General features: G+C 43.2%; 1 protein-coding gene across 1 annotated transcript in view; it reads left to right on the top strand.

Annotated features, from left to right (window-relative positions):
* BACH2 (BTB domain and CNC homolog 2) overlaps positions 1-22,074 on the top strand; it is a 524,494-nt gene that overhangs the window by 102,126 nt on the left and 400,294 nt on the right. Inside the window, exon 2 of the mRNA XM_069235503.1 lies at positions 21,079-21,188. The gene's annotated coding sequence lies outside the window, so the exon portion shown is untranslated. The remainder of the gene's footprint in view (positions 1-21,078; positions 21,189-22,074) is intronic.

The raw sequence follows: 22,074 nt of genomic DNA, 5'->3' as shown, positions 1-22,074 counted from the left end.
GAATGTCGTGTGCAAGAGTTAGGAGGAACTTTCTGTACTCCTGAGGAATCACTAATCTCCTGGCAGTTCCAGGTTTAGGATCCCTTGCTTCAGTGTACAAGAGGTTTTCCTCCCAGTAAACTCTGTGAGAGTCACTGACATCCCCATTAGCCTGTTTGACAGCTTGCTGTCTTAGACCCTCTAATGTGGGACAGGTTTGCTGTGCCACACTCAGCTCCTCCCTGGCAGGCCCCCCTTCACCCAAAAGCTCAGCAGTGTCTGCTTCAAGCTCCTCTGGTGTAGGTTCTGCACAGGGAGGGAATTCTTCTTCCTCTGAAGTTGAATCCACTGTAGAGGGAGGGATAGTAGGAAGTGGTTTGCTTCTACTAGCCCTAGCTTTAGGGAGCACTTGGTCCATTGTTCCAGGATCCAAGCTTCCCTGTCCTTTTTGCTTTTTGGCCTGAGCCCTGGTTAAAGCAAAAATATGCCCTAGGATGCCCTGCATTGCTGCATGGGCCTCCAACTCCACATCTGACCAAGCTGATGTCTCCAAATCATTTCCTAGTAGACAGTCTACAGGTAAATCTGTGGCTACCACAACTTTCTTTGGACCAGTAACCCCCCCCCCAGTTGAGATTAACAACAGCCATGGGGTGGCTAAGTGTTTTGTTGTGAGCATCGGTTACTTGGTACTGGTGACCAAGTAGGTGTTGTTCAGGGTGGACCAGTTTCTCTATGACCATAGTCACACTGGCTCCAGTGTCCCTGTAGGCCTGAACCTCAACACCATTTATTAGGGGTAGCTGCTTGTACTTATCCATATTAAGGGGACAAGCAACTAAGGTGGCTAAATCAATAGCCCCCTCAGAGACTAACACAGCCTCTGTGGCCTCTCTAACAAGGCCAACCCCAACTAAGTTACCAATAGTGAGCCCAGCTACTCCCTTGGATTGGCTATTAGTAGGTTTGCTCCCACCACCGCTGCTATTAGTAGGGACACTAGGGGTAGCAGTAGGGGTTGTAGTGGTAGGAGGCTTGGTGCTTTTCTTTGGACAACTGGGATCTGTTGTCCAATGGCCTTTTACTTTACATAAATAGCACCATGGTTTATTTTCTTTGTTTTGATTAAAGGAGGATTTGGACCCACCACCCCCACCAGAGTGTTTTTGTGGGCCTGATGAAGACTCATTTTTAGATTTGTCCCCACCCTTGTCAGAAGACTTACCATCCTTCTTTTTGTTGCCATCTTTGTCACCCCCTGTGTGAACTTTTCTGTTCACCCTTGTTCTGACCCATTTGTCTGCCTTCTTTCCCAATTCTTGGGGAGAGGTCAGATCAGAGTCCACCAAGTACTGGTGCAACAAATCAGACACACAACTATTAAGAATATGCTCTCTCAGGATCAAGTTATACAGGCTGTCATAATCAGTAACTTTACTGCCATGTAACCACCCCTCCAAGGCCTTCACTGAATGGTCAATGAAATCAACCCAGTCTTGTGAAGACTCCTTTTTGGTCTCTCTGAACTTTATCCTGTATTGTTCAGTGGTTAAGCCATAACCATCCAGGAGTGCATTCTTAATAACTGTAAAATTATTGGCATCACTTTCTTTCACATTAAGGAGACTATCCCTACCTTTTCCACTAAATGATAGCCATAGGATAGCAGCCCACTGCCTTTGAGGGACATCCTGTACAACACAGGCCCTCTCAAGTGCAGCAAACCACTTGTTAATGTCATCCCCCTCCTTATAAGGGGGAACTATCTTATGCAGATTCCTGGAATCATGCTCTTTTACAGGATGACTATGGGGAATACTGCTGCTGCCACCATGGGTTTCTAAACCCAACTTCTGTCTTTCCTTCTCTATTTCTAATGACTGTCTATCCAAATCCAGCTGTTGCTTTTTAAGCTTCAGTCTGGTTTGTTCCACCCTCAACTTATTGAGTTCCCTCTCTAACAATCTGTCATCAGGGTTGGTGGGGGGGACATTCCTAGATACAGAGGTGTGATGGGAATGAACAGAAGGAGACCTGTCACTTACAGAGGGCACCCTAACAGCTTGGCTTACAGAAACATCAGTACCACTGTGGTGTGAATAAATGCTTTTGCTATGATGTGAGACAACACTATTTGTATGGTGTGGCTCTCCATCATTACCAACTATGCTAGACTGTCTAGTAATGGGCAGGCTAGGGAGTTTCTTCCCTGAATCTTTACCTGGGGGAGTCCCTGGATCAGATTGGGAACCATTAGCTACTTTTTCAACAGATGGGGCACTTTTAGCCTTATCTTGTTCTCTAAGCATGTTAAGTAACAATTCCAAGGAAGGATTCTTCCCTACACTCAAACCTCTCTCTACACAGAGACTCCTTGCTCTTTTCCAGCTAAGGTGGTCATATGCAAGTTTGGACAGATCAACATTTTGGCCTGTGCCAGACATTTTTAGAGAGAGTTAAAGTGATAGAAAAAGAGAAAAAAGTTTTCAGAACTTTTTAGAAAGACAGAAAAAAACTTTTTAAACTTTTAAGAACTTTTTGAAAGTTTAGAAGTACTTTTCAGCACTTTAGAAAAGAGTGAAAAGAGGAAATGCAAAACTTTTTAGCTATGTGTATACACACTGAACTTGTTTTGTATATTTTTCTCTTATGAAAAGTACAATGACAAGAGTGGTAAGTAGTCTCAAAGCACTTATCCCACCGCTGCACAACCAATGTAGGAGGCTGGACTGGCTTGTAGTGAGTACCAAGGGGTACTTGCACCTTGCACCAGGCCCAGTTATCCCTTATTAGTGTATAGGGTGTCTAGCAGCTTAGGCTGATAGATAATGGTAGCTCAGCAGAGCAGCTTAGGCTGAACTAGGAGACGTGTGAAGCTACTACAGTACCACTTAGTGTCATATGCACAATATCATAAGAAAACACAATACACAGTTATACTAAAAATAAAGGTACTTTATTTTTATGACAATATGCCAAAGTATCTTAGAGTGTACCCTCAGTGAAAGGGTAGGAAATATACACAAGATATATATACACAATAGCAAAAATATGCAGTATAGTCTTAGAAAACAGTGCAAACAATGTATAGTTACAATAGGATGCAATGGGGACAAATAGGGATAGGGGCAACACAAACCAGATACTCCAAAAGTGGAATGCGAACCACGAATGGACCCCAAACCTATGTGACCTTGTAGAGGGTCGCTGGGACTATTAGAAAATAGTGAGAGTTAGAAAAATAACCCTCCCAAAGACCCTGAAAAGTGAGTGCAAAGTGCACTAAAGTTCCCCTAAGGACAAAGAAGTCGTGTTAGAGGAATAATGCAGGAAAGACACAAACCAACAATGCAACAACGATGGATTTCCAATCTGGGGTACCTGTGGAACAAGGGGACCAAGTCCAAAAGTCACAAGCAAGTCGGAGATGGGCAGATGCCCAGGAAATGCCAGCTGTGGGTGCAAAGAAGCTTCTACTGGACAGAAGAAGCTGAGGTTTCTGCAGGAACGAAAAGGGCTAGAGACTTCCCCTTTGGTGGACGGATCCCTCTCGCCGTGCAGAGTCGTGCAGAAGTGTTTTCCCGCCGAAAGAACGCCAACAAGCCTTGCTAGCTGCAAATCGTGCGGTTAGCGTTTTTGGACGCTGCTGTGGCCCAGGAGGGACCAGGAGGTCGCAAATTGGACCAGGAGGTAGAGGGGACGTCGAGCAAGACAAGGAGCCCTCTTAGCAGCAGGTAGCACCCGGAGAAGTGCCAGAAACAGGCACTACGAGGATGCGTGAAACGGTGCTCACCCGAAGTCGCACAAAGAAGTCCCACGTCGCCGGAGAACAACTTAGGAGGTCGTGCAATGCAGGTTAGAGTGCCGTGGACCCAGGCTGGACTGTGCACAAAGGATTTCCGCCGGAAGTGCACTGAGGCCGGAGTAGCTGCAAAAGTCGCGGTTCCCAGCAATGCAGTCTAGCGAGGTGAGGCAAGGACTTACCTCCAGCAAACTTGGACTGAAGAGTCACTGGACTGTGGGGGCCACTTGGACAGAGTTGCTGGATTCGAGGGACGTCGCTCGTCGTGCTGAGAGGAGACCCAAGGGACCGGTAATGCAGCTTTTTGTTGCCTGCGGTTGCAGGGGGACGATTCCGTCGACCCACGGGAGATTTCTTCGGAGCTTCTAGTGCAGAGAGGAGGCAGACTACCCCCACAGCATGCACCACCAGGAAAACAGTCGACCCACGGGAGATTTCTTCGGAGCTTCTAGTGCAGAGAGGAGGCAGACTACCCCCACAGCATGCACCACCAGGAAAACAGTCGAGAAGGCGGCAGGATCAGCGTTACAGAGTTGCAGTAGTCGTCTTTGCTACTACGTTGCAGTTTTGCAGGCTTCCAGCGCGGTCAGCAGTCGATTCCTTGGCAGAAGGTGAAGAGAGAGATGCAGAGGAACTCGGATGAGCTCTTGCATTCGTTATCTAAAGTTTCCCCAGAGACAGAGACCCTAAATAGCCAGAAAAGAGGGTTTGGCTACCTAGGAGAGAGGATAGGCTAGCAACACCTGAAGGAGCCTATCAGAAGGAGTCTCTGACGTCACCTGGTGGCACTGGCCACTCAGAGCAGTCCAGTGTGCCAGCAGCACCTCTGTTTGCAAGATGGCAGAGGTCTGGAGCACACTGGAGGAGCTCTGGACACCTCCCAGGGGAGGTGCAGGTCAGGGGAGTGGTCACTCCCCTTTCCTTTGTCCAGTTTCGCGCCAGAGCAGGGCTAAGGGGTCCCCTGAACCGGTGTAGACTGGCTTATGCAGAATTGGGCACATCTGTGCCCAAGAAAGCATTTCCAGAGGCTGGGGGAGGCTACTCCTCCCCTGCCTTCACACCATTTTCCAAAGGGAGAAGGTGTAACACCCTCTCTCAGAGGAAGTTCTTTGTTCTGCCATCCTGGGCCAGGCCTGGCTGGACCCCAGGAGGGCAGATACCTGTCTGAGGGGTTGGCATCAGCAGCAGCTGCAGTGAAACCCCAGGAAAGGCAGTTTGGCAGTACCAGGGTCTGTGCTACAGACCACTGGGATCATGGGATTGTGCCAACTATGCCAGGATGGCATAGAGGGGGCAATTCCATGATCATAGACATGTTACATGGCCATATTCGGAGTTACCATTGTGAAGCTACATATAGGTCGTGACCTATATGTAGTGCACGCGTGTAATGGTGTCCCCGCACTCACAAAGTCAGGGAAATTGGCCCTGAACAATGTGGGGGCACCTTGGCTAGTGCCAGGGTGCCCTCACACTAAGTAACTTTGCACCTAACCTTTACCAGGTAAAGGTTAGACATATAGGTGACTTATAAGTTACTTAAGTGCAGTGTAAAATGGCTGTGAAATAACGTGGACGTTATTTCACTCAGGCTGCAGTGGCAGGCCTGTGTAAGAATTGTCAGAGCTCCCTATGGGTGGCAAAAGAAATGCTGCAGCCCATAGGGATCTCCTGGAACCCCAATACCCTGGGTACCTCAGTACCATATACTAGGGAATTATAAGGGTGTTCCAGTAAGCCAATGTAAATTGGTAAAATTAGTCACTAGCCTGTTAGTGACAATTTGGAAAGAAATGAGAGAGCATAACCACTGAGGTTCTGATTAGCAGAGCCTCAGTGAGACAGTTAGTCACTACACAGGTAACACATTCAGGCACACTTATGAGCACTGGGGCCCTGGTGAACAGGGTCCCAGTGACACATACAACTAAAACAACATATATACAGTGAAAAATGGGGGTAACATGCCAGGCAAGATGGTACTTTCCTACAATCACTCATTTCCACCTGCATCATGCTTCCATCCAATCTCTCAGTTCTATTGGACCTTCCAGTGGATGTCCATGTGGCCCACCCTAACTAATGAGTAAATCTCCTGGAGGTAAAGTGTAGGGAAACCTTCCAGGCGGACCAAGGTTGTAACGCATCTCCCCTAGTCCACTCAAATACTTTAGTCCTGCAGGATCCCAAACACTGTATTAACCTTGTTGTCTGATGGGTCAACCCCACCTCCCAACCTTCCTCTCTATTGAGTATTTCACCCCAAAAATCAACATACCTGGTATGCCCGTGTGATTTGTGCTGCCTGGTGGCTGCACATCTCAACTTGAACACCTAAATTCACTCCTTGCCCCTACCAACTCGAAAGGTGTCAGTTCAACTGGGACTAGGCCATCTCTTGTGGTCTAACAGCTGCTGCTTCAGCTCCACCCAATATCGTTGGTGAAGGCCCTAGGGAAGCTGGTTTCTCTGGGTAGCCATGTGGTATTCCTGTTGGTTATCTCCCAACCAATCAGGCACCTATCGCCACTCCAACCTTCTTTCTTTGCCTTGGCGATCCTTCATGGGATCCCAGCATCTAGGGCAGCCAGTTGAGTCAGCAACTCCAATTGCATTCTCCCTGCTGGTCTAGCCATAAAGACTGTAACTTGAGATGGTTTGCTTGGTAGTTAAATTCTGAAGTCCAGTGTAAATGAACCTCAACCAAGGATAAAACAAAGATTGATTTGCCCCCTAAAGTGCTAACCTGAAGAAAATTGGCAAGCACGATCATTCCCCAAGCACCAGAATATGATCTCCATGACACCATCATCTGAGGGTTCTCCTTCCCTTCATCTCCCACAGCTAGACTCTTAAATAAACACTGATCCCAAATTGTAACTGGATGCCTATGTCTGTGAATTCTGACTTTGAAATCTGATGTTCAGTTTCAGTCTCTTTTTACGTCACAACGAACCCCCCCACCCTCCACAGAAGCAGAACCCTCCTTTCTCTCCAGCTTATTAGCACCTGCTGGCCCTTTGCTTCCACAGCCCGTGAGTCACCAGCTGGCCAGGCCCTCCTGTGGCCATCTCTTCTCTTGCATCCATCTTTACTTATTGCTCCTTGACTTGCGCATTAGTTTCGGACTTGTGTCCCATTTCTTAAGACTAGGTGCATGTGCTTCACATGCATTGTGATTCTCTGCTGGTGTTTCCACGATTCACCGCCATATTGACATCACCACACTCTGCAAAGGATGGCTTTTCTTTTGTGCTGTCCCATCCTGACACAGGGACCGGCAGCCTTCATCCCACAACTCAAATCCTCAAAGAAGGGTGTTTGAGCCAGCTCCCAGATTTCATTCTAGCAATACTCAATTAGACCCGGGGGATGATGCGCAGCCATCTGCCATACCGTTTAACACGTGGAGTTCTTAACATTCATAGACTGTCTTCTAAAGCAGACTTCCAAGCAAATGTGGGCGTTTCTTAGTAAAGAAATTTGCATATGTATATGCATGCCAGAGTTCTGTGCTTGTATCCTAAGAGATGAAAATCTCTGCAGGGGGTTGGCAAGGATGCACTAATGGGTGAGAATGATCACGGGAAATGCTAGCGCGCTACTGTACGTTCTACAATGGATTGTTCACCAGGAGATCCTAGAGAGCTAGGAACGCGAGTGTTATTGATAAGTTCACATTTTATTTAAAAAGCGTTTGTATTTGCTGCTTTCGATTAGAGAGCCATGCTTCTTTATATAGCTCTGTGACGTGCATTGGAGATTCTCAACTAAGCTGCATTCGTGATTTTATTCCCAAGATGTTGGTGAAATGTTAAAGTAACCCCATCGATCCAGGTGTAGAGTTGTTGGGCCTTCAGGGGGAGGAATTTGAACTCCCCGCATGTAGCGATTATAACGCTCTTATGGCACTTGTTGGGAGCTGCTAGAACTCTTATAGCTACCTTCTGGAAAAAGACTGCCACACCGAGTATGGCACGTTACTTTGGGAAGCTGTGGAGACTTTTGGCTCTTAAAAAACTTAAGACAGGACCTGGGCCACGCAGAAAAGCAGTTTGCAGCTATATGTTCCCCACTGATTCAGTACTTATCCAGACTTGATGATCAGCACTTCTCTCCACCTGAGCTAAGGGCCTTGCAATTACTTATTTAATGCATTGACATCTGTACCACAACTGCTTTGCTATGTTTATTTGGGGGAGGGGGACAGGGCACTATGTTGGGAGAGAGGCACCAATGAGTAGACTTACATGTAAACATGGGTATCTGAGAAGAGGGGAAAAGGGTACTTGAGGGGATTAGGTATGTTCTTGTTGACCACATGTTTTACTGTCCTGCTGAAATAGCAATACAAACATTTCGATAAAAAGTAACCACATCATATTTATACAGAATGAAGTATTAGAAAATCTAAAATAAAAGCACCTAATACAGTGGTGTCCAAGGTTGAGGCCCCAGCGTCTGATCTACTGCAGATAAGCCCTGACTAACTTAATGACTTCCATGTTGAATAAATGTATGTGAAAGCAAGTTAAGTGAATATCCTGAACATCTGCAATGAAATTAGCCCTCCTGTATACACTTTGATAACCCTGATCTACTCCTACCATGACATACGTTCTTTTGGCAGATGCCATCAACAGCAAGTTGCTTACGAACCGACCTCTCCCTCTGTAAAGGTAGCACGTCTTTGTTCTACATGAATGGGACATCCAGTCTGTGATTCCTAGATAGGAAGGATGCTTGAATACCTCTCTGTAAAAAGAGGAGGCCACCCCAGCATCCACGAGCAGTGGGTTGCTGCCTCACATCTAAGGAATCTTTGGTGCCAGCTAAAGAGAAGCATCCCAAGACAGTGGCAGTGTTACCTGCTATGAACACTGTTTTATGTAAAAATCAGAAGTACAATTCGTTCAAGACAATTAAGTCATAACCAAGCCATACTAACATTGACAAGTGAAGGAGGTGACTGCTATCAAAATTAAAAACAATAAACAACTGACTGTTCCCCACCCATCCGAATACCTTTGTCACCAGACCACACCAGGAATCTGTTTTTGAGGCACTGTAGGAAGAGAATCTTCAACAGTTGCTAGTGATCTGTTGTTCTTCGGCAGGCATCTTCAGGATGGGCGTCAGTTAATGGTATACACAGGTAGCATATTCTACACCTAGTTTGCCCTTTGGTACTCCGGCAAGTGACCTTGTTAGTCCTGGCACCAAGGCTTACAAAGCCAGCATCAAGAAAAGTAAAGAGGCTGCATATCCAAGTTTATTTGATGCTGTTAACATTCTTTGTCCATGGAACTCTATTGAGGGGCTGAGCGTGGGACAAGAGTAAAACCCTGTGATGTCATCAGCGCATGATGTTGCTTCTACTACTGCTCGTATTATGGTTACTCAATTCCCGTGTCCTGCAGTGAGGTGTTGGCAGACTTCAGTAGATGTAGAGGATACTCTGTCCCCAGCATGAGTGCCTCTTGTGTTACCTCGGAATCTACCTCACTTCTTTGGAGATGCCTGAAGAAACAGATGACTGCCATCAGCGGCTCTTTGGAGCTGGTTGCGTAAAGGCTTGTTTTGCCATCCTCAGGCCCGCAACTCCTAAAAAAAAAAAACACCTAAATAGGTCTTTTTGGGGAGAATAATGTTATGTTTTTTCTTGATATTCCTGTATTGTGTTGTTAGAGTAACTGATCTGTGGTAGGAAGAAAATATGGCTTTGCCTATATACAGAGCTTCAAGTACTAGCTAAATTTTTAGTTTTGTTGAAAAAAAAAGAAAGCTAAAAAACTTCTAGCTTACCAACGCACAATTGCTAAACGATTCATGTAGCTTTTAGAAATCGCACCTCATTTTTTAATTCGTTCTGGAAAGACAGTTCATTATATGCTTTATAGTAGGTCTGTTTTGCCAACCAGCCATTCTCTGCTTTTTTTTTAGAAAGTCTCCAAGAAATCTATGCTTATTCTTGCACCCCATGTTTTGATTATTTTTCACCAGAAGGCATTCCATTTCTCAGGACTCTGTGATGCCTATCCCCCAGGTAATTCCTCGCGCAGAATACCGTTTTAGGTTTCTTAAGCTTGTTAACTGGTCCACTCTTTGAAGCTATATCTGAATGCTGATTGAACATTTTTATGCTTAGCGGCACTGCATATTTCGTTGTGTTTTTCTTGTCATGATCTTTTCGTCTTGTTAGCTCGCCTGTGTCATTACACTACACCAACCTTAGGCAAATCATTTTTGTCCTTCCTTAAAAGCAGCGGCTCAACACATATTTTTAGGCCAAGCCTCACTCGGAACCCTGTATCAAGGGTTGCTTGTATTTCCTTAAAGATGAGCGTCAGGCTAAAAGTTTGTTATGGTGTATTTTTTTTAGATGTGTTCAAGACTGATTTGCATATGATTCTGTTGTAGCTCAATAAACAAACTGGACTAGAACGCTGCCGAGAGTAATTAGCAGTGGCTGAGATTAATTTAGACATTAAAAACACAACTTTTGAATATTCAGGTAGAGCTTCACCATGCAATATCAAACATACTTATGTGTATAGCCAGTCTCCTTGCATGTTCTTGCTTGATTATGCGTGAGACAGCCCATGTGTTGTCACTTGCAAGAGCTTTTGTTACCTTTGAAGGGGGCCTAACGCCCTCCCATTGTTTACCATTGGTTGACTTAATAGTAACTCTGATTTTCCTTGGATCGTATTGGTTAGCATGTGCTGGTTTCACTTTCTTTTCATGTGTTTAATCCTTTGATGGAGTATGGACCAAGTACCGATTGATTTCTTCATTATGGAGTGTTCCTCTGCTGACACTCCAATTGAAGTACTCCCTCCCACCCCCTCTTCCTGGTTGTTGTTGGTTCCTTGTTGTTTCCTGTGGTTGCTCTTTTTCCCCCCTGGAAGTTATTGCTTCACCCTTCCCCATTTTTACAGAATCAAAGTAACCTTGTAGACTATATTTTATGTTTACCATTGTGTTACGCACCTAAAAGAGAATACACTTCATTTAAATAATGCTTTTCAGTGACATTGATCTGGACGTTGTTTAATGACAGCGCAGGAGAGGGCGGCCTCTGAGTAATATTTGTTTTTCTATTTTTATGTAGCAAGGCTGCTGCAATGGTAATTCTGTGTAGACCGAGTAAGTGAACTGCTGTGCTTACTAATGTATATTTTATTAGTTATAGCAACCTTTAATTCAAAGGGAGCATGCTTGGAGCCACTATAAATTCAACAATAAAATAAAATGTGACCTAAATAGCCCATGTACGCTCCAAGTGCATTCGTTTTTTTTTTCTTCTTTCCCTGTCATTGGTGATTCCTTGTTTAGAAAACGGAAGTTTCAGCCACTCTCGTTGTGTTCACTGTCCCTCACACCCACCCCATGTCTACCCACTTAAGAGGTTAACATCTGTCATTATTGGGTCCCTTCCTTCTGCCCTCTAACATAAACCCCGTTTTTCTCCACGGGAACATTGATTACATTTACAGAGGTAGAAGGCGGTACTCTAGCAAGGCACTCGGTGGTGCTTTATGGTGTATTATAAGTTACTTAAAACAAGCATTGGCAAGACTGGTCTTGCCTATGCAAGATCTGTTGGCTTTTTCTGTTTTCTTAAGCCATATTGTACAGCAGGGCGCCTGAGGTGCAGTACGGCTGAAAGTGAAAAATAAATAAATGCTCTATGGCCCATTCAATGCTGATCATGTCATATTGCTGTTTTTCTATGAAACCTGGAGGCAAAAAAATTCTGAAAATGTCCAACTTGTACACGTACATTGTACCTCTGATGAAGCTAATGCTTCAATTAAAGTTTAAATTAACTTTTTCTTCTCATTCACTTGATATATGTCAGAAAATAGCAAGGGGGCAGAAACATGATGGCTTTATAGGTTTAACGTTTCAGCTGTAAAGTTGGAAAAATTGTCAAAGGTTGCATTGAAAAAAATCAGATACATAAAAGATTCAGGGATGTTGCACTGTGGGCCATTTAGCGCCCAAAACCATGTTGAGTGGAACATCCCACTTAATGCGTTGACAAGTTATGATATTTATAGGTTTCTCTTGGTATAGATTAGTTTTCCTTCAAAATGTCTCCCATTAAATCCTCATTGAAGCAACAGCAGTGGTTGTCAGGCTGCTGGCTCAGTTTCAGGTGCTCACTCTTGCTAATATAAAGGTTTTTTTCCCACATTTTAGTTATTGGGGTAGGAGACATAATTTTATGTTTAAAAAGCTCAAGCACAGCCTTGCCGTGCTTACTGAACCAGTACCGCTGACTGGTTTGTGCTGTCTCTGGGACAGCCATTTTGCTGTGAGACCACTGCCCTGTCTGTAGGAGGAAGAAATCTATGCTCACTCTTCTACACAAACCTCATACAAGTCTGCCTTAGTGCGCCCGTTCTTACCATAGAGTTTAACAAATTTAGCCTGTACCATTCATTTATTCCATTTAATTGTGCAAAAATACCTCACCCATATTGTCCGACAAGGTTAGGTAACACCTTGCACTTTTGGAGTCGGAACTGCGTCAGTCCTACCTTGGTAGCTCTGGCACTGTTTTGTGCCAACTGAAAATGTTTGTGCCAGGTTAAGCCTAGATCTAATGTAAAGAAAAGGTGTGATCACTCCTTAAGTGTCTCAATCTGGGAACCACCCAACTTCCTTTCAAATGTAGGGTTCTTCTCACGAAACATCATCATGTTGGCCTTCTCTTGATTTTTTGTGTGAAGTTGATCTCTTTACTTTATTGCTCTGATGCACTTCAACTTTATTGAAGACGAGGAGATGTAAATTCCAGAATATTTGTCCTCCAAATACCAGATAAACACACATTAAATGCTACCTGCAAAGTTAGTTGTAAGGTGATTGTAATGTCGGATATAGATATATAGATTCAGCTTAAGTGTGACCGCAACCTATCCTTGCTGGATCTTCGCTACCATGCGTTCCGTAAACTTGAATTCCTTCTCCGTTCGTATATTCTGGCCTGCGTGTCTGTTAAGATTGCCTTTGGATCCATCAGAACCCTGAAGTGCAGCTGTGTACCCCACAGAAAAGTGTGATTGACCTTGTCAAAGGCTGGGGCAAGTCAGTGAAGATGCAACATAGGGGCATTGACCTCTTCACTACTTCTTTTTAGCAGAAAGGGAAAATGCCACCAGTAGTTATTAGGGGTAGGAAGAAGTCGAGAATTTTCCCCTGACATACCTTTCTGGAAAGGGAGCAGAAACTGATCATTGCTAGGACTTCCCCAAGGCCCAGTCCCTTTCATCATGCTGTTAGCAACACAATGCAATAATGTCTCCTGCCCTGTGCATTGCACCTCACCTTCCCTGCATATGAGAGCTTGGTGAGGCTGTACTATCTACAACAAAAGCAGTATCCTCGCATGTAAGCAGCTGGGTCATAAGGCCACTAGTCAGCAGTGGACCATTCGAACTACCACCACAGTGCTCTGAGGGGCTAAAAGTAGCATTTTCTTGCTCCTTCACCCATTTCTGCAATTCCCAACTGTTAGTCCGATATCTGTAGAATCCGCATTGTTGCCTTCAAAGCTAGGATAAATACTGAATAGTTACCCGGGTCATGATGTCTGTATTTTCATGGACCTGTGCCAGAACCCTCAACACAGTGTGGATGGAAATTCTTTAAGCTCCAGAGCCAGGATCTTTGATTGCTGGCTTCCTTCCCTGTGGAGACAACCAAAGAAAGACCTATGCAAGGAGAACAGTAAACTGTCCGACGAAGGAGGAACTGCCTGCTAGAGACAAGTGGATTGCTGTTCTGTATCTGTCAGAGCCTTGTGGAGTCACCAGCCCAGCTCCCTGGTGACTAGAGGGCTATACCAGGCACTTAGGTCCTAACCCTGGTGGAGGTCACCTAAGCTTACTCCTTTCTGATGCCGATTCTATACATCTTTTACAGAAGCAAATGTAGGAATATTTTTACACCAACATACATTGCTGTCATATCTTCGAGGCATGGGACACATTCAAGGTGGTACTAAGAGGCTTAGCCTTTCAGAATACGGTAAGAAAAGGATAAATCGTGCTGAGGAAAAGGAGAAAGTGTTTTTCTTAGTTTTCTTTGAAAAATAGTGGATCACATGCTCAACTACTCGGACACAGGGAATTGATCAGAGAATATTTTAGAAATAAACACCCAGTGGGGCAATTATCAGGAGTGGCGCCACATCAGCAGGATTTAGAGACTCAAGGGGCATGAAAATGAATTACACGAATCCTCTTAAAATGTGGTAAAATGCTGGCGTTGCAGGTGAGATGTCCTGACAAAAGAAACTGTTTCACACGTCTCTATGTACATGGTTATATCTGTCTGAAGGAAAAAACATAATAAATGAGTTCTTAAGGTAATGGCTGGCATTTATAGTATACTGGAGAACTCAAACCAGTTAGCTTGTAGCCAGTTCCACTCTGAGTGAAACATCCCATCTCTGGCAGCAGAGTAACGAAAGTGCCTGGATAAATACGCCATGTGTCAGGAAATCCTGATCAGTTTAGCGCAAGCAAAGAACCTGTGAAGCCCTGGGTTTTAAGGTATGCCAGCGAAATTATGGAAAGCACTAGCTTTCCTTTGGCGTTACCAAGAGGGTCACTTATTAGGGAATATTTTGGTATACTGGCAAGAAGCTATTACTCTTTTGTTACAGCCAGGAAAAGATCTTCTTCCCACTTTCTATTTTCCAGTCAGTTTTGGCAACCCACTGGCAAGAGACCATGGGAAATCTTATACACCAAGGGGTTCTATTTTGGGGTCATCATTTAGAGCAGAATTTCACCACATTTGTCTGGTATATAGAGAAGTCTGTATCTCTTCCCTGTCCTCCATTAGGTCTCTTATTGGATGCTGAAACGGCCTTTGACCTGCTGCTGCAGGGAATTTATTACCAAACGTACTCTTTTTGGTTAGAATCCCTGTTAAATGCCTTTACTTGGGCCCTCAAACACCTCTCTGCCTCGCCCAAAAAAGAATATAGGTTAAAACAGGTAGTTGTAGCCCACCTTTAATTTTAGTTGTGTTCCTGGGCAAGTAGATTATATTTGATTAATTCCATCCTGGCCCTGGAGTTGTACCCGAGCCTCTGTGTCAGATGTCGGCCTGTTTTGAACTTTCTTCCTCGTCCTTTGCTGTTTTTTTAAAACCAATTTTAATCAAACAACACTTAAAAATAAAATAATGAGATTGTAATCAATACGTGGTTCCTCACCCGTATGGTGGATTATACAAGAATATTTATAGTTGTACACACTGTCATAAGGAGGTAGGAAAGTACTTACAATGACTTGTGGGACCAGCACGGCATCCAAGGAAAGAAAAGGCAGATTAGTACAGGGAGAAATTAACAGAGAAGAAGGATGAGAGTAAGCGAAGGTAGGAAGAGAAGAAAGCTATGGAGGAGGAGATGGAGTCAAACTTGCATACTTACAGATTTGTTAGAGGATGCCGAGGACAACTAGAGGACGCCAGAGTGGGAGGGTCAAGAGTCACCAGTGTAAAACATATGGAGGAAACTCTCCAGCAAGCATGGAGATGAGGACTCGCCAAGCAACGCTCGACCAAGAAGAGGTCTCCCAGACCTGAAGAGATAAGGATTCAGAAACAGTGAGGCTGTGAAACGTATACTGTTTGGATTGCTATGTAGCCAAGATCTAATCAACGCTCTATTCAAACCTATTAAAAATCTATCCCAGTGTTCGGCCTCTTCTTGATGTACTAAAGGGTCATCTTGCCACCCCACAACACACACCTTCACTTGTGTATGTGTCAAGCCTACAGGGTCCTACCTTGCAAATTCTTGCTGCCTCCCTAGTGCAGAAACAGATGACTTTTTTATATTTACACTATCATATCAAACCAGTGGTTGAGGCAGATGAAATCTGCTTGGAGCTGAAGAAACCTCATCATACATCTATTTCAGCTATCTGTACTTGTGAGTATTCAAAAAAGGTAGTTTTATTGAAAATTACAGGAAGCAAAGTCATTTGGACTCGTGTGTGCAGATTGGAAATTTCAGTGGGAGAAGCAGAGTATTGCAGCCCCTCAGATTCCATGGGACAAAGGTACCGCATTAAATCACTCCTCCTTGACAGCTGTAAAGGATAGGAAGCAGTTTTTTTCTACTACACCACGCTTGTCTTACTTGTCTACGGTGAATGAAATATTCAAACAGAACGATAGATATTGTTCGAGGCGTAGATCATCGAATGCTTTTCATTTCCAAAAGGTATGGCAAAAAGGTCAGCAATTCTTAAGAAGTAATTCGGACATTTACTTGGTTTGGACATCATTTTATTGTTCATTCTGAATATTTGCGCCCAAGAGTAATCTTTAGATTCACTCACACTGGTAATGTTGCCATCACCAGTGGAATTCTCAAAACCCACCAAACTTTTTCAAACGTAAGAATGAAATCAGGGAACTTGCATGGAGAGAGTTGGCACTGGCTAAGTTTTCAGAAGTAAATAAGTGCTGATAATACACAGGCAAGGTAAACATGTAGGGCGGGGGAGAGGGAGGTGTGTCAGACTCACAAAGTAAATTTAGGAATTTATTTACAGGTAATAAATGTACAATAACCCTGGTGGCTAGGTGGTGAAGGTTGCTTCTTGTGAGCTATTAATCATGGAAATGTACCATTAGAGGGAACCTTCTGGAATCCTAGAATTAAGAAATAGGGTCGAGGCTTATGCTTAATTCTGCCTTACTAATAAGGGGATTCCCTCTGGTTTCTGTACTAGTTTAAAACAATCTGTTGACTGTGTTAAGAACGTTTGTCCATAGAAGTGTTTTTGAAGATGCAGTTGCAATGCTCAGTTAACAATGGGCTGATTGTGGTAGAATATTCAGGGGATTAGTTACCCTGTATGGAAACAGTGCAGGCAGTGTGTTCTGATGCTCTTAGCATCCACATGCATTGTTGTGCTTAGAAACTAATTAGAAGGTCAGAAGAAAGATAGGCCAAGGCTTCACTGCCCCTCTGATGAATTCCAGAATTCACAGCAATGACGTTTTTACACAAATTATCATTCTTATGAAATATGTGTTTGGAATTAATTGTTTCAGTCTGTCAGCGTATTGAAGCATTTAATATATAGTGGTAATATCTGTGTGTATATTAGTATATATGCAGATTTACCAAGTGCAATATGCAAGTAGCATTACTGATTGTGAGGAGTGGCCTTGAGTATGCCATGATGCCCCGTTCTCCAATAATGAAAATAAACCGCATATTATTCTTTGCAGATATCCACATATGTTTAACTCCAGGCTTCTACAACGAGTAGCTTGCGAACTACTGGTAGCTCTCTGGCTCGTTATAAGTATCTCTCCTGTGAGCAGCCCAGCCTACTAAATTAAAAGCCTTTGCTTTATTGAAATAATATACGCATATCAAAACTAAAAGCATTAGTTCAGTGCCGAACTTTGTGCATTAAAGAAACTCATCAGCTGATGTTTAGGAAAAAAAATTGTTAATTTCCCAAAATATATTTAAAGCAGATATTTGAGGGATAAATCGTCCTGCATGGGGAGAGATACCACTAATATTACTACCTTGATTCCAGGGGTATTGCAGCTATGGCCTTTATGTATTACCCATGTACAGGCATCCAAGGCATTTTTACGTTATTGCTAGCAGCTCTGCCTGATGCACCAAGGTGATCACTATTCGTAATAATGCATAAGATGGGCACTAATGTAAATCTTGCCTATTGTGATCACGATTACAACACTAATATTATTAGTAACACGGGATAATTTTCATTCAGCTTAAGTAGCTCTTATTATAGAAAAGATTGGAAACCCCTGGTTCATCCATCCTTCTATTTCATGTATAGAAATTATGAAAAAGGGGTTTAATAAGTATTAATGCTCCAAGGGTTGCATCCATGCAGTGAACTGATATATCATTAAAAAGACCTTGTTATTATGGGCCCAGTGCTTTCCCTCTGTAAAACAACCTGGGATCTGTGAGGCAGCAAATGATGTCTCAAGTTAGCTAGGTTGTACTTGGTGAGAAAACAAGGAATTCGGTCTCTTCACTGCAGTGTAAATGTGTGAATTCTTTTTTGTGTGATTGTTCTAAATAGCTCATTTTATGGGACTATGTTTATGTTATAATGTGTGTTCACCGATAATACTTACACTAAAGGTGGCTATGGTTAGTTCGAAAAATCTCTATCCAGTTTGCACCTCTAATATTGTTGAAATACCTTTTGTGAATGTTGAGAAAAACATTTTCGAAGAGTGGGCAGTGGTCCCAAGGACAATGGCCTAGTCTTAAAAAATGTTAACATTTCATTTTTTTGTTTTTAAATGCATCCCATTTTCCTTTAAGGAAAACTTGTTGCTTTAAAAAAAATAAGACTGCTTTATTTAAAAGCAGTCACAGACATGGTGGTCTTCTGACCTCAGCAGGTCACCATCCGTGTGATGGGAACAATTTATAGTGGGTCACATTTTGTATTACCTCATTAATATTCTAGAGGTAGGGTGCATAGCGATCCACTATGCATCTGGTTTATGGGAACCAACCTATTGGTACATAAGTAGGTTCACGAAAACAAAAAAGATTTGGTAAAAGTTTGCGCACAATTTGGGACAATTTTACCAACTGCATTCTTTGTAAATCTGGCCCTTTGTTTTGATACCCGCAGATCCACAAAGGAGGTCGTTTTTGTGATGAATGATAGCATTTTCCTCACTTGGGATGAGTCCTGATGTCCTCTCCAGTGATTATGTAGCTGACAATACCTCAGGTGTGCAAGTCGAATGCTGAGAACATTAGCCCACATTCTTCAAACATGATCAGCCAAGACAATCTTCATCTCCAAGTAGCCTGTGGATAGACTATTTGCTGTTCGTGGACAGATTTTCAAGCATTTTGTATGGCAAAATATAGCAAAAGTTTTGAATGTAATGGGACCAGTAGTACAAAAACAACACAGAAGAAAGTGACATCTGTACAGATGTAAAATTTGCTAACTTTCAGTTTTGCTGTTTTTCGCTCGACTTTTACAAAACAATAAGATAAGAAATGTATAGACGCATCTCTGTTTTGAGACCCCTCCCCTGCAACATTTTGCACCTCTGACCAATCTGTGCAGGGTTAAACAAAGTGGATACATTTTGTGAGGGTTTTTTTTGTAATTGCAATCACTGCATAATTTACCACTGTAATGGGGGGGCAGTAGCAAGAAATGGTTGACTTAATTACACTACATCACCCAGACCCAAATACCCAGATATACATGTGAGAGAGGCCAAAACATGAGCACAGATGTCATCTTTGTTTTGGAGGAAGCTCTTAAGGCTGTCCTTCTGAACTCCTCCTATCTGGACTACAAGTGACATACATTTTACAAAAGCTCAAACAAGGCCCTGGGCCAAACAACAAAACTTTTCAAGTATTACCAACCTTACTTGCGCCTGGATTTAATGTTACATGGGACCATGCCTCACACCCTGAACACCTTGGATTGGGAGTACCTGCAGACCAACACACCAACATGCTGCCATCCTGTTGACTTCTTGCATACCACATATTTCAATGCTGGTTTTAAGCTGAGGCTTCCAACTAAAGAGGGAACTTCAGCTGAAGACTGACAAATAAATGACTAGCAAACATTGGGCTTCTGAAAAAAAATAAAAAATGTTACAAATGTTTCAAAAGATGCAAACGCATAGGACAAAATAGAATTTTTCAATTTTAATTTTGATTAATCCATACCTCCAGAGGGGCTCATATTCCACTATGATGTGTAGTCAACAAAGAGAATTGTTTACCTGTAATAGGTATTCTCTGAAAAAGGTGTGGTAGGGAAAATTAAGGACTTTGATTGAGAAGAGCAAAAAAGAAAGTTGTAAACTTTAGTTGAAAGGAAATTAGGATTATGGTACAACACTAAAAAAACTCAATCTACCAATTATGAAGCCCAATACACACTTCATCCCTCCCACCATGGCTTCTAGGCGACTATGAATTTTTTGCTGAGACTAGAGCACACTTTAGTTGTAACCAGTGTGCTTTAAGCACGAGGTCCTGTCTCAGGCCCGCTCCGAGCACAAGGCCTCATCATTGAGCTGCTCCTGTGTGTAACACTTCTGCTTTTAGAGGTGACCGGGCAGTTCTTAGGTAATGTCCTTTGGTTGCAAAGCCTGCTCATGCACTTCAGTCCTTTTGCAACTGTCGGGTTTCTTACATTTTCAGGGCAGTTTGAGCCCCTATGTAATCCCCCGGATCCTACCTGGGGTCAGTCCATGATATTTCAATTATATTTTCTGCAACTCGGTAATCATGAATCCCTCTTGTTATATGATGATGTTAACTTTTTTCAGTCATGGCAATCGGATATCTCGGATCCACGTGTACTGAAAAGGATGATGAAAAACAATATTCCTTTGTCCAGTCAGATTTTAATATTTTTCCATTTTTTTAGGCTCTGATCCTCTTCAGATCCTGATCTATTAATGATTTACAAATTTATGATCAAGATATACTTAAAACTAATCTTCAGAGCCCACACAACACTTGTTTACTCGGCATCTGTTTCTAAAACAAATGAATGGATCTACACCAAACCACACAAATGGAAAATTCTAGGGAAAGTTCTACTGTTGCGCCTAGTTCGATGTGATTCCGTTGAGGAAGGTCTTATGCAACTTCAAAAGGAATGGGCTATTTTTACTGCATCCCACATAACTTCCCACACTTCCTTCCCCACTACATCAACAAATGAAATGAAGAAACTGAGCAGAATGCCTCAGGTGACTGCCAGATTTTAGACAGGTTCCTTGAATAAGCCCCATACATAGGATGCTTACATGGCATAAGAAAGCACTGGAGAAATAAAGCACACCAAGAAAGAACATAACGTCAGTGTGTGTGTAACCTATACCACTCCACAAGAAGGTTAATCTTGTGAGCTCTAAGGCAAGCCATGCATAAGTGGCTAAAGGAGCCAGGTTATCTTTCAAAACTAACTATCCCAAATAATTTCTGGAAACAATATGGCATACATTTTAAATGGGCACATTCTTTGTGGTTTGGATAGGGAAGGTTAGAATATTTTCTAAAGTTCACATGTGCCATATTTTTATAGTCAGTGTGTTCACTTCAAAGTGGGCCTTGTGGTTGTGGATTTCACAGTGTTTGTCAATGTTGTTTATATTCATTTGCACTGAAAGCTTTTGTCATATTCGTATAATTAATCAGTTGTTGAAGGTAAAGGGAAACCTGTTTTCTAACCCATTATTCCTTTTTGTAGGTGACGTAATGATAAACCACAGACAGCAGCCCGGGGAGGACTCAGATGCAGGGCTTGGCTGGGTGTTCTGTTGCTGAGCTGGGGAGGTGCTCATTTGAGCTCAACATCAGGTAAGCCTTCGACAAGTATTTTTGTGGCAAAATATCGTTAAATTTCTTGCAGCAGAAATCGACGTAATACCACGAGTGTCAGTGGGAGGCGCTTTTGTATGTGATCGACCGTCAGATGGCTCTTTCTACGTCATTCCATTCAAGGCGCCTTGATTCGTGCAATCAGGACCTCTTTCCACATCCTTCCTAATGCCAGATGTTAAAATGGCGGCTGAACTGACATTGCGGGTTTCTCATGTTTTGCAGGGTGACGGCGTAGCGGGAAGCTTGATGTTTGTTTACTTTTTACTTGGAACTCGGCCCATTCTCCTTGGTTTTTCTCAGCAGTATTCAAGTGCCTAAAGTGTGCACTGTAGGAAAATGAGGCCGTTCACGCTGAGAAAAGGGAAGGCCGTGTTTCCTTCTCTTGAATTTTTTAACCGTTATGTCGTTCTGCTCTAGTTATCACTTTTGTGTTTTTAACTGTGCCTATTTCACTCAGGGCTGTGGCTGCATTCCGGCATGTTTTCCAGATAACTCATGCTTGTAATCTAATCAGGAGCTGTCTGAATGTCAGGTTCACTGAAAGGCGACAGAGGGATTGCTATCATGTGGTGTTTTGGTAGAGAGCTATGTGGAGGAATCTCTTGGGAAAGCTGGGGTGGATTTCTTAAGCGCTCGAGCTCACGGGCTTGAAGTCAGGAGAAAGCTGCTGCGGTGTAGCAGGTTGTGTTTTTGAGCGAGGTTAGCCCAGCCATAAGATGCGGTCTCTTTAAGCATGCAGGGGTGTGAGGTGCGGGGGATTGTCGCGATAGCAGAAGTTCTGAGTCGGCGTGGTGCTACTTGGGAAGTAGGTTTGTGATAGGTTGGGGTAGGGCTGAATGTGGGTTGTAATCGTACATGCTTT

This window comes from Pleurodeles waltl, chromosome 5, assembly GCF_031143425.1.
Source record: "Pleurodeles waltl isolate 20211129_DDA chromosome 5, aPleWal1.hap1.20221129, whole genome shotgun sequence".
Taxonomy (NCBI): domain Eukaryota; kingdom Metazoa; phylum Chordata; class Amphibia; order Caudata; family Salamandridae; genus Pleurodeles; species Pleurodeles waltl.
Note: the sequence above shows the minus strand (reverse complement) of the source record. Positions and strands in the feature narration are given on the sequence as shown.